We start from the raw sequence: 14,018 nt of genomic DNA, 5'->3' as shown, positions 1-14,018 counted from the left end.
TAAGACATAATCAATTACGAGTTTCTTGGTAACCTTGTGACTTTCCTTGATCCAAGCGTGAGTCCTGTGCTTCCAGTGGTATAGATCTCTACTACTATTCACATCGACTCATACTCGTCTCAAGTACTGTCTTGCAGTCCCGGAGACCTAAAATCATAAAACAATTTAACACATACGAATGTGTCCAATTAATTATAAAATTTTCCAAGACTCTACTAGGACTTCTTCCATGCGTATCTTCAATGATCAATTTTACTTCAACTTGGTTGGTGATGGAAATTCTAGACGATGGGACAACTTCAAGAATTACAACAATCATTCCATTCATCAGATGACAAAACTAGGGTTTATATTATTTCCTTGAAACGATTACACAAAGGTTCAAGTTTACCCTATACTATGACTCTCATAAGCTAAACCGCTTGTTACTATTCACATTACTACTTCGTAACTTGATCTTCGGGTATCAAGTCTTTACTTCTACTTCCTAGTGTTATTAATTGCTTCGTCAAGGATATCATGAAATTCCTTTGGCGTTGGTGGTGCACTTGGCCTTGTTACTTCATTGTTCTTCGGACAGTTCTTAATAATATGGCCTTCTTCACATACATAACACACCCCCTTGGGAATCGTACACTCATTGGCGTAATGTCCTATTTTTCCACACCTAAAACACTTCACCTTCCCTTCACAATTCCCAGAGTGTTTATTTTTGCACTTCCCGCACCATTTTCCTTTATATCTTGTTTTGCCAGACTTTGAGGATATGTTGCTCTTGTTGGGCCTTGAATACCCCTCAAGTTTCCTCTTTTTGTCAACTTCAACCTTGTTGGTGATTCTGTCATTGATCATTTCTTCAATAGACTTAGCAACTCTAATAGTTGCCTCAAGAACAGATGCCTGACATACTGGCACGGTAAGTTCATCCTTACTTTGTTGAAGTAAACATTTTGTTTCTTCCATCTGTTCACCTAACATCGTACGCACCATTACCTGCACCCCATCCATTGTGATTGGATCAGACGGCGAATTATTGCTTCTGAATTCGCTTTGTGTACTTGCCATTTCGATCTTGTCACACCCCAACACCAAGAACGGCGGAAACGTTTTGGGGGTGAAGGACGTCGTGTACAGTATCACAACAATGAAAAGTAGTAAACAAGCAACAACATCATCCATTGCATTAATAATAGAATTTTAATACAAGTGTTCTGTCAATTATAATAGACACTAAAGTATAAACAAAATGAAAGATGAGTCTTGAACGAGCTCCATCTTCTCTAAACCTTGCATCGGTACCTGTCTATGGTTGACCTGAGGATACAAGTTATTTTGAAAGAGAGTATCAGCTTTAAAGCTGGTGAGATCATAAGTATTTTAGTGTCTTAATTTGTATGTATATGAACTGTAAGTATTGAAAATGTATATGAACTGTAAGTGTGAAAAGGTATATGAACTGTAAGTATGAAAATGTTTTGTAGAACAAATGTAAACGTTTGAAAAACCCTAGAAATCCCTATGATTCCTACTACTATAAAAGGGAGTCTTCTACCAAGACCTAATTGTTCTGAATGTAGCCTTCTACCAAGACCTAACTGCTCTGAATGTAGCCTTCTACCAAGACCTAACTGTTCTGAATGTAGCCTTCTACCAAGACCTAACTGTTCTGAATGTAGCCTTCTACCAAGACCTGACTGCTCTGAATGTAGCCTTCTACCAAGACCTGACTGTTCTGAGTGTAGCCTTCTACCAAGACCCGACTGTTCTGAATGTAGCCTTCTACCAAGTCCTGACTGTTCTGAATGTAGCCTTCTACCAAGACCCGACTGTTCTGAATGTAGCCTTCTACCAAGACCTAACTGTTCTGAATGTAGCCTTCTACCAAGACCCGACTGTGTTACTATTATTATTATTATAAGAAATTGTATCCCTTGGTACTAGGATACTCAAATATAATTCACCTCATCGGATATGTGAATGAGTCACAAGATAGAGGTAATAATATAAATAACCTAAGTGTTATCCTTTTGTACTAGGATAATTAACAGTGTCAACTGAATACATCCGCAGATGTACATTTACCTCTGTTGCTAACAGCTGGGTATAGGAATAGTTAGTCCCTTAAAGTATACCTGTAATGGTATCAACCGTTGACATCTGTGGATGTGCTTTTACCTTTGTAGCTAACAGAGATTCTAGGAATGGTTAATCCCGCAAAGTATCCTTTGGTACTAGGATATTAAATCCAATCTATCTCGTCGATTATGTGATTTACACAAGGTAAAGATAAGAGTGAGGATTATATAACAGAATCTATACATATAAAATGTACTAGTAATTCATCATATGTTATCTACGTAAACGCACTTATGTAAGTGTACTCATGTAGATGTAATCATGTAACATATCTATGTAATAGTATAGTAATGTACAATAATGTTCTACGTATGCTACCTGTAATGTGTGTTCTCTCTCTATCTAGCATTTACAGTAATGTACTGTGTGTACTAGCTGTAATGTGTGTTCTCTCTCTATCTAGCAAGTATTGACTCATGAATGAATTGACTCATTGTATGATATCGCGTTCTAGTAATAGTTCTAGTATCTTCCTAAACTACCCATATGGTAGCTTACTAGTAATGTAACTGGTACGTATGAACATGGAAGTATACCCTTGCTACCCAAGGGTACTGAACGAACTGGAAGAACCTTTATGACTATATATGTACACATGATATATAACTAATATTTAAACGACCTTCGAACGGGTACCCGATATGCCACCAGACCACATCTCAAGCGCGAAAAAGAAATAGGGTGAATAGCCTTCCTAAGTCTTTTAAACATTTCTTATATAACTATACATATATAGGCATGCAATTGACTATATAAAAGCATAAAATAGGTTTTGTAAAACCTTTGAACATAATTATTCTCTAAGAAAAGATTGACTTGGTATCAATCTTTAAAACGGGTTTGAAAGCATGTGTTTGATAAAACAGTTTAAGTATAAATAAACATTTGGAGGAAACACAATTGTAAATGAGTTTGAAATGAAACATACAGATTAAAATGTATAGTTTAATAAGGAGTTTTAACATATAAAGTGTTTATGAAAAACATTTGAAGGAAACTGTTTGGTAAAACGGCTAATGAGTAGCCAATTATTTGAATGTTGCTTATTAATCACACATGATTAATATAATAACTAGCATAGATCTACTTGTATCCCCCCATAAAGCATTTAAAAATATTTAAAACATTGATTAAGGGGTATGAACTCACCTGTTGCGAGTGGATCGGAAGGAAGTGTCGGATAAGTGCTTGGTGTCAAGTGAAGACTTAGACACGCACAAAGATCCTAATTACATATGAGGACATATGTATATAAACAATTAGTCTTTAAACAACTAATAAACAAGTCAAGACACTCTAGGACATGACAAACACTTTGTATAAGTGTTTTAAGTGCTAAGGAGTGCATCTAAGTGTTGTAGGGAAAGGCTAGTGTGTTTGGGGTTCAAGGAACACTCCTAAAATGATTTTACTCCCTAAAGACCAACACCTCTTGAGTTTACGGTCATAAACTCTTGAGTTTACGGTCGTAAACTCCTAACCTTTTGACCATTTGTTGATTTGAAGTCTTCTAAGCTATGCAAAACATTCCTACTTCATGTTTAAGCCTTAGGAAGTGTTGTGTGGCATCAAAACACTCCTAAATGGAGTTTACGGTCTAAGGACCATTTTTCATGAGTTTACTACCTTAAACTCCTAAGTTTTTGGTATTTGGGGTTTTCAAGTCCTTAGCTCAATCATGGCACTAGTCTAGGTTAGATTTAGACATAAGGAACAACCATGGGACATTTATGGGACATTTAAACACCTTTTGGGATGTTTATGGTTTTGGGACATCCCCAAACCATAAACACATAAAAATGGAAAGTTTTGGTGCTTTTTGTGTGATAAACTCTTCAAGGATGAATCTAGACAAGTCCCTAAGGAATTGTTAAGCATCTAGACACCCTAAAGCACCCTAAGGCACTAAATTTGGTGTTTACGGTTTTGGGAGCCTCCCAAATCGTGAACACCTTGTTCTTGGTGTTCTTGGGACTTTTCTTCGATATAAACATGTATAGCTAGCTTTAAATGACTCTAGGATAGAAGTACTTACATTGTGGAAGCTTGAATGAACTTTAAAGTCCAAGAACACTAGTGTGTGTTCTTGGTGTTTTGGAAAAACTAGTCAAAACACAAAAATGGATGGATTAAAGGATGTACAATCACTAGATTAAGTTATATACTAACTTGAAAGGGCTAGAAACACTTACTAGATTGAAGATTTTGAATAAAAACTTGGATGATACTTGAGAGGATATTTTGGAGTTTGCTCTTTTGGTGTTTGGGGAGTAAACACAAGAATGACTAGTCTTGGGGAGTAAACTCATGCTTATGCATGAGTTTATGATTTTTGGATGATTTTTCGACCCAAACTTAAAAGTTTGGTCGTGAACTTCTAAGACACGAGGTGTTTGCGGTTTTTAAAATTCAAAACCCGAGACGACACTTTCTTTCACCCGTTCGCTTAAAAATAATATTAAAATAATCAAAAGAAATTTAAATTTCTTAAAAATAAGAAATAATGACATTAACTTATGATAAGAGGTGGTTGACTTTTAGGGTTTGACCGAATGAAAATTTCGAGTTGTCACAGATCGTAGGTGATTTTAGATCTTTATTTTCGATAGACGTTAAATCTTCGTTATTACTCCGAAACGTTTATATGTTAGTTCTAATATCGTAGTCATACGTTTAGAATCCTACACACATAAGGTTTCCAGATCCGGTCGGCAACAGACCATAGATCCGAACAAATAATGACATATATGGCAAGCATATAACATTTAGCACATAAAAGCATTTTAGGCATCTTTCCTAAAATAAACTAGTGCTCGTGTCTAAATTATGGTAGAAACTCATCGCACAATCATCACTTAGCATTCTAAGTTTAAGTCTAGAAATCCTACAATTTCTTAGTTCGCTTAAACTAATGCTCTGATACCAACTGTGATATCCCCTAATTTCTTGGCCAGAAAAGACCGATTTAATTTATGTTTTTTAAAATCAAATCAGAGAAATCTTTATAAAATATGTTGCGGAATTGGTGCCCAATACAAAATATGATAAAAGTTTGTCAAAACCTTTCTTTAACAAATATATCATTTCCTTTTATAACAAAACCTCGGGATGTCATGTTCCGATACAGATCAAAAGCATAAACAAGACATTATAAGCCTTACAATAGTTATTTATAACTACTGGGCTATAATCCAAAATCACTCATCATCATCATCCGAATATGCTTGGGGTCCTCTTCCTGTAATATAAACAGCTGAGTGGGTCAGGTTTGGAATCCTGGTGAGCATATAGGGTTTTCAACCAACAATACATAAATTTATTATGTTTAAACATTAATCAGTCAACCAAATTTCCCCGACCCCATTATCTTATTTAGTTCTTAAGTGTTTAACCTAAGAATCAACTATCACTCCTTGCTAAGGATTCATCCTAAGGAATAGGCACAAAGTTGTGACATCCCCATTTTCACGGCCAGAAAAGACCAATTTTGTTTATGCTTTATAAAAATCAGAGTACCTCTTTTAATAACAATGATGCGGAATTTGTTCCCAGTAAAACATGATAAATACGTTATTAAAGCATTTCCGAAGAAAAGTATTTTTATTCATTTTAAAACATTTGGGATGCCATCGTCAATATAGAAACATAAACATAAACAGAACTTACATTCATTATCACTAGTGATCTACATCTCTTTTAAATCTCTCAGTGTAATGTGACTTCATATCAACACCTGAGTGGGTCAGGTTGGGAAACCTAGTGAGTACATAGGGATTTCAATCCCACAATGTTATACATATATATATATATATATATATATATATATATATATATATATATATATATATATATATATATATAAATTCACACAATATACGATTTCCCCATATATATATAATCAACTCTTACCCCACCCCGTCTGTCCTCACAACGAGACTATCCATACTCACGGACCTTAAATTTTATCTCTTACTCCGGATCTAATCCATGCTCTCGAGACCTTGATTGTACCTATTCCATACGCTCGGATGAGGGACAATTGGTTTGTGTCTAAATCCATACTCCCGGATTAATGGCAGATGACTATGTCCTGTCCATACTCCCAGACTAAGGACAACTGACTATGTCTTAATCCATACTCCCAGATTAAGGACAACTGACTATGTCTTAATCCATACTCTCGGATTAACGACAGTTGACTGAGTCCAATCTATACTCTCGGACTAGAGACAAATGACTATGTCTAATCCGTGCTTCTGGATCAATGACATGTTTAAGGGTTCTATTCCCCGTATATATATATATATATATATATATATATATATATATATATATATATATATATATATATATATATATATATCACTCGTACTCATAAGGAGATACTACCCAATGGCCCTCATAACAAATTTTAGGTTTACTCATTAACCAAAATCATTATAAATAACCGGGTATGTTCTTTAACATGTAATTCAGACAACATCAAATAATTCGCACATAAACATATATTTAATACGTTTAATCAATACTTGTATTAAAATCATGTTCATGAAAGGGACTATGCACTCACTTGATTAGGTGGTGACTCGGCACTCGGACAACACTTCGTTACTCTTAAAATAATTTTCCTCGACAAAACCTAGTATCAATATCACTAGGGTTTAGTCTAACATTAACCGTGGCTAATTAATAGTCTAGCTATTATTACTATTATATAAGGATTAAACAATACTTATATAGCCCATAATAATAGCCCAAGTATTTATTATAAGTTCCTAATAACGTTACTATAATTAAATAAAAGCTATATTAAAAATAGCGTAGGCGTAGCTCACTTACAACGGGTTTTTCTCAAAACCGGGCGCCACTGGAGTAACGTTCCCGAGTCGAAAGTCTCTTCTTCTCGAAGCCTCCGAGCACTCCGGGGTTTCCGCATCGTGCTAGGGAGGTTCCCTAGGCTTTTCCGGGGGGGGGGGGGGGGGGTTGGGGCTAGAGAGAAGTTCTAGAGAGAGAGGGAAGTGAGGGGAGGTGTGAGGAATGAATGGAGGCCTCACCATTTACTTATAGGGGCTGGAGGAAGGTTCACGTCATGAATTTTTAATATTCACGTCGTGAGCCAAGCTGGCAGCAGCCAGGCGCAGCCTGGTGCTGACAAGTGGCATCGCACACAGGGTGGAAATCAGCCAGTTTTAAAAAATTCATAAATTTCGCATACGAACTCCGTTTTCGACGTTCTTTATATCCACGCGTAAGGAAAAACAAGATCTACAACTTTCATTTATACTCTATTGGCTAATTCTAGACCGATATTAAATTTAACATTAGGAGGAGTTTAGACTGCTAAATGACCACGAAGAATTCGTAACTCGTTCATACGGAATCCGTTTTCGTCTATCTTTTTACCATTGAGTTCATATTAATGATATCTTCAACTCTCATTTAGTTCGCGTAAGCCAAAAACCGCTCGAACTAAAATTCGAGTTTCGGGTCGTGCACTGCTAAGCCGAATCTTAGAAAAATCATAACTTCCTCATACGAAGTCAGATTTGGGTGTTCTTTTTTTTTTGTATGTTCTCAGTTTAATGCATACTACAACTTTTGTTTAGATCACTAAGGCTAAAAACTCCTCTATCGTAAATTCACTATTTACGTCTCCCGGTGTCATGCCGGTTTTGCTGTAAAACTTCGACGAGCCATAACTTCTTCGTTATAACTCGGATTTCAGCGTTCTTTATATGTACAGAACCCTTGAGACATATTCTACCACTAGGTTAAGATTATTTATTCTAAATAGTATTTTGTCGAAAAGTCGTTTTCGACCCCTAGTATCTTTAAATTGACTAACCCAAATCTACGGGCGTTATAGAAGTCACATCGTCACCAGGGTTTCTACAACAGGCACTAAGTCCATAGCTGCCAAGGTTTATTCAACATGTGCTAAGTCTATAGCTCTCATTTATTGGCAGTAATATTCACAGGTATTCCCCCCTACAATACATGTCAATGGGTTTTTAGAGTACATCAAATGAACATATAGTTCATTACACCTATAGGTTGTGGGCCTGCTAGTGTTCCACGGACTGTCTAGAATAGTCCATGGTTGTCATCCATACTCTACAGAATGACGAGGGCCAACATTTTGGGTAAGTGATTCACTCAAATTTCACCACTCACCCTCAACTCATGATCAATATTACTAATCATCTCCTTTATCCAACTCACCTTTCATCATACCTACTATTTCATCTACGCATGTTTTACCCAACATTTTTCGTTGATAAAAACACATATACAATTTAAATTATTTAAAACATGTATAAATCATTCCTTCAACACCCATCTCAAGTAAACAAACAATATATATTTACACAACATATATTTTATATAAAATACTTCATATCTATGTATAAGGTGAAAGTAACTACACATTCACTTGATTTAATGAAAACCGGACAGTAATTCGTTTCCTAAAACAATCGTTTCTAATAAAACCGGGAGTTTTATTGAGAAACCGGGCTCTACAAAGGTCGGGCTTCGAAACCAAAAAGATAAATTTTTCCAGGATTCACGGGCACTTCGTGGCGTATTCCAGGGGTTATAATCGATACCGGGGCTTTGGGTAATGTTAAGATGAAGAAAATGTGGAAAAAGGGGTTAAAATTGGCAAAACTCCAAAACTACCCGAGAAGGCTTGCATACCCCTTCTATTTATAGGGTCCGAAGGTCGGCTAGGGAGGTGGGGTCCGCAGGAGAGGGTGTGCAGGTGCTCGCACATGGGCTGCGCGTGCGAGGGCCTTGCTGGAGGCTTCTGATTAGACCGCTTCGGAAAGCTCCTCGGTTCGGACATGTTGCTGATGACATACCGAGATCGGACACGGGGCAGCCTCTTATTGGACCGAACCTTCGGTGCGAGGAGGGTGCGACACGCCTCACCAGCTGGCCTCCGGGGACTCGGAAGTTTAGACACGTGGCAAGCATGCAGCGAGGGTGACATGGCATTTCCGGGAGAAGCTTATCTATGCGAAATTTCTCGAATTTTGTGCCAAAATCTTCTAAAATTCATAACTTTCGTATACGAGCTCCGTTTTTGACGTTCTTTATATGCACACGTAGGTAAAATCACGCTCTACAACTTTCGTTTAGACTTCATCGGCTAATTTTAACTTTAATTTTTTTTATTATTATTTTTAACAAACCGGGACAGGAAATCCGTTAAAAATTCATAACTTCTTCATCCGACGTCCATTTTCGTCAGACTTTTTACCGTTGTGCTACTAATGATGAGACCTTCGATTCTCATTTAGTTCGTGTCGGCTAAAAATCAATCGATCTAAAATTCATGTTTTTAGCTGTCTACTGCTAAGCTGAAACTTCGAAAAATCATAACTTTCTCATACGAAGTAAGATTTTGGCGTTCTTTTTATTGAACTTCTCGGTTTAACGAACACTACAAGTTTCATTTAGATCACTAAGGCTAAAAAGTAGTTTATCAAAAACTCACTTTTTACGACATTTGGCACCGTGCCGGTTTATCGTGAAACTTCGATAGGTCATAACTTCTTCGTTATAACTCGGATTTCAGCATTTTTTATATATCCGTAATCATTGTCACGCCCACTACAAGTTTCTTAATAGATATTGGCTTTATCTAAAATTTAATTTTTGACGCTCATTTTTATTCTTAATTAATTAAATCCTAATAATTAAGCACAAAACACATAATTCACATAAAATTCACATAATTCATTTTCATTTCTTCTAAATGAGTTACAAGGGTTAGCCTAGACCATTATGTCATTATTAATGCCTAGCCTAGAAACACGGATGTTACGATTTAGCATAGAGACGTTTAGCCGAATTACAATATATGTTTCTTTGTGCAATCAACATTCTTACATCTCTATCCAAATTCTCTCTATCATTATTGACATTTTTTATTTGCAATTCTAAATACTCTACCCTGCTTCATTTCGAATCTAGAAGTTTTTGGGTCTCTAGTAGTTGAGTACTTAATTTCTTGGCTTCGTTACTTGCTGACACAACAATAGTATCGAAATAAGCAACAATACCATCAAATGCAACTATCTCATAATCATAAGCTAGTAAATAAATGTTAAAAGATTGAATAATAGAACGTACCTTTGTAGTCATAGGTGATTTGTCTCCATCTTTGGTCATGAAACGTCGACCAGTCACCTTGTCATCGTCATCCTCCTCAAACTGTGCGAACATTACTCTATGTGTTGGATTTCACATTTTTTCATCATCAGAAAGCGAGGACCAGATTTGATATGTCCCATCCTCTTTAGCCTCTCCTCGTGCAACCGAAGACACCCTTTAGCTTTTGCACGAACTTCCTCCAGCTTTTCCACATAATAAGCTTCGTCCTTGACTTTATTCTTCCTATCATCCTTCTTACGAAGCATACAATCATTTGCTAAATGAATTGCTCCGTTACAATAATGATAATCAACACCTGAGTCTCCCTTAAGCTTCTTTTCATTCTTCAACTCTTTTGCCTTCTCATCATTTTTCACAAGCTTTTTCTTTTCCTCAACACCAGACTTGCTTACCAAGTTTCCCTTTACTTCACTCTGCTTCACCTTTGGATTAAATGGTTTCTAGAAAAACTTTTTAACTCGGTAGTTCGAGTAAAAAGCTACTGCCTCATCATCAGAGTTCATGAGAAAACCTTCTTCTTCCGAATGCTCTTTCTCAACAGCTTCAACCTCAGATACTTTCGAAACAAGAGCCAATGGTCCTCCCAAGCTCTGTTTCGACTCTTCAACCATTTCAGCTACTTCATTTTCGTGTGTTTTGAGTAAATTGTACAAATCATTCAGAGATGAATTGTCGAAGCTTTGTTGATTCTTTATCATCATGCTCACACTCCACTCTTTACAAAGTCCCATCACAAATGTGAGATTAAACTCCATAGTAGACCTTTTAATCCCATAACGATTATACCTGTAAATCAACTCATTCAGAAGATCATAGTAAACCTCAATTGTTTCATTCTCTTTCTATCTGAATTCCTTCAGCTCAACCATCTATTGCTTAACAGAGTTGATCTTTGTTTTCTCACTCCACTGATATTTCTCCTTGAGAGTATTCCAGATATCTTTTTCTGTTTTACAACCACGGATGTAGTTGTAAACAACAGGTGGCAAAGTACCTCTCAACTCTCTCATACAACGTTTCTCATTGTTTTTCAACCTTGTTGATTGTTCTTCTACTGCAGAAGTAGATCCATATGATCCTATGTTTTGGGCATTCGGTGGTGGTTGAACACTTCCTTTGATGCAATTCCACAATTCTTCATCCAATCCATTGAGGTATTCTTCCATACGATCCGCCCATTGATCGTAGTACTGTGGAATCAACATCGGAATTTTTGTTGATGATCCAAGCAGATGAGAGTATGAAGTCATCATGTTCATGTTGAAATTCGCCATTATTGTACGGATGGGAAATTTTCAGAAAACTTGAAGAATTTGAGAATTCACAAGGTGAATTGATCAGAAACTTGAAACCGATCACTCGATTATACAATTCGACCACAGAATCTAAACAAAATTGTAGATCTAAGACAATTTTCAAAATCGTATTGTGCGGAAATTTTGAGACACACTTAAGACTAAAAAACAACAATTCAAAATGAAAATTAGATCATTGTAGTTTGAATCCTGCTCTGATACCAATTGTAGAAGAATTGAATGAGTAATCAAATGTAAATAAGAGTAATTCAAGTCAAGATCAAGTAAAGAACACGAGAAGTAAATATGATTTGGTTTCAGCTTTACTACTTTCAATGAACATGAGTTACAAAAACAAATAATAAAAGTTGGAAAACTCTCTTACCTACACTCAAGTTCAGACCTTATTTATAGGATACTGAAAGTACAAAAATACTAACGACTAGACGTTAAGTTTCGACTAAACAAGTGCCTTAGAAAATACATACAAAATACAAAACATACACTTCGACTCTTTATAATATTTCGACCCTTACAAAATGCTTGGCTCCTCACCACTGGAGTCTGTGCCTTATCTTCCCAGCTATAAAAAATCCTCAATGTAGCTGGAGCAGGTGTCCTCACTGCTCCACCCGACAATCTTGGATAGTCAGTCTTTTTGTGGCCCATTTGGTTACAGTGAAAACATATCAGACTTAATCCCTGGGGACAATCCCTGATGACATGACCAATCCTACCACACTTGTAGTAACCCATACCTCTAGACCGAGATACCCCATCATGTAGTTTCTCATACTTGCCGCAAAGGCCCCAACCCTGTTGGCCTCCAGCTCCCGCATCAAAAATCTTGGGCCTTTTTGTTGAGCCCTCTGTTGCCTGAGTTTGAACCGACTTCCGATTCTTAGGAGCTCCAAATCAATATCCTGCTCCGGGGCTCTAGCAATCATATCCTCCAAGTTCCCACAGCTGGACATGCTCACAAACTATCGAATTTCATATAGCAACATATCATGATACCTCGCCCTGAACTTAGAGATGATCTACATCAAAGTCTCCTTCATCTAGTGAAGGTCCCGCTACTCCCTTACAAACTATTTCACCATAATAGCTGGTGCAAGCTCCTCCCTTAACCTTGTCACAAAATCTGCCTAAGACATGGCTTCCACGGCCTCTTCTCCCAAGGAGTGACCAACCTCCTCCCACCAATCACGAGCTCTATTTCTCAAAAGGCAATATGAAAATCCCATCGTCGATCCCTCAGGAGAGAAACTCGTCTGTTGAGCATTCTCCATGTCATCAATCCACCGATTACTCACAATAGGGTCCTTCTTCCCGAAAAACTTTGGGGCTCCGCAAGCCTTCACCTCCCGAAAAGAGAGAGTTTGCGCCCCAATCTAACCAGCCACAATCTATGCACGAAAAGCCTAAATCCGCTCATCTAGCAGCTCTCTTATCCCCTCCTTGATGGTACCAAACATCACAAAATTCAGATCCAAAATACTGTGAGTGATCTCAAACAAAACAAACTCGCGAATCCTCTCATGAATCGGCTCAGTTCTAGAGCCTAAACCTGAACTAGAGCCAAAACCACCTCCACGAGTGCTCATCACCATACTGCAAAGCAACCAACAAATGATCAGAACATACCCAAAGAATCCTCATTCCACTGGCTTCTTAGAATCTGCACGACTTTCCTTGATTCAAATACATATCTTGTGCTTTCAGTAGTACGGGCCCGATACTACCTTCCATAATTATCCATACTTTCTGATGTGTGTGGAATGTACTAGTTTTAATCCTACTAACTTAAACACAAAGACAAACACACGAAAGATAGTGTACCTATCGATTAACAGTTTAGTTCAGGTAAGTAGGGTATCAAACACTGGGAACGGTTATAATTAAATTAAATACTAATATTATATAATTAAAACAATTAACAAAAGAGGGGGGTTTCTCTAGTTTTACAAGACTAGAAACTTAAACAATTAATTTAACACTCAATAAAAGAAAATTAACAACTAAGAAGAACAAGAAAGGACAACTAGATTCAATGATAAAAGAGACTTCTGTTCAGATTTGATTCACATATTCCTATGGTTGATTTCATGGCAAGTGTAATGGATCAATATGTCAATGGTTACCGATTACTAATGTGATTGGGTTCATGTTCACCATTACCAATCCTGTAGTAGACAAGTTAATTAAAACATTGGCCAGTTGATTAAACTAACAAGTTTCCTAGTGTTCAGTTCGTATCAAGTAAGACTTGTAATAATAGCTGATCAAATTTGTTCAATTCAATCAACTCATATATGGTTGTTCATCACACATGCTCACACATTGATTTACATATTTTCTAGTTAACCCTAGTTTCATGTTCATTATTCTTAGGCATACAATCTT

This window comes from Lactuca sativa, chromosome 8 (genome assembly GCF_002870075.4).
Source record: "Lactuca sativa cultivar Salinas chromosome 8, Lsat_Salinas_v11, whole genome shotgun sequence".
Classification (NCBI taxonomy): domain Eukaryota; kingdom Viridiplantae; phylum Streptophyta; class Magnoliopsida; order Asterales; family Asteraceae; genus Lactuca; species Lactuca sativa.
This window is presented reverse-complemented; position numbering follows the sequence as displayed.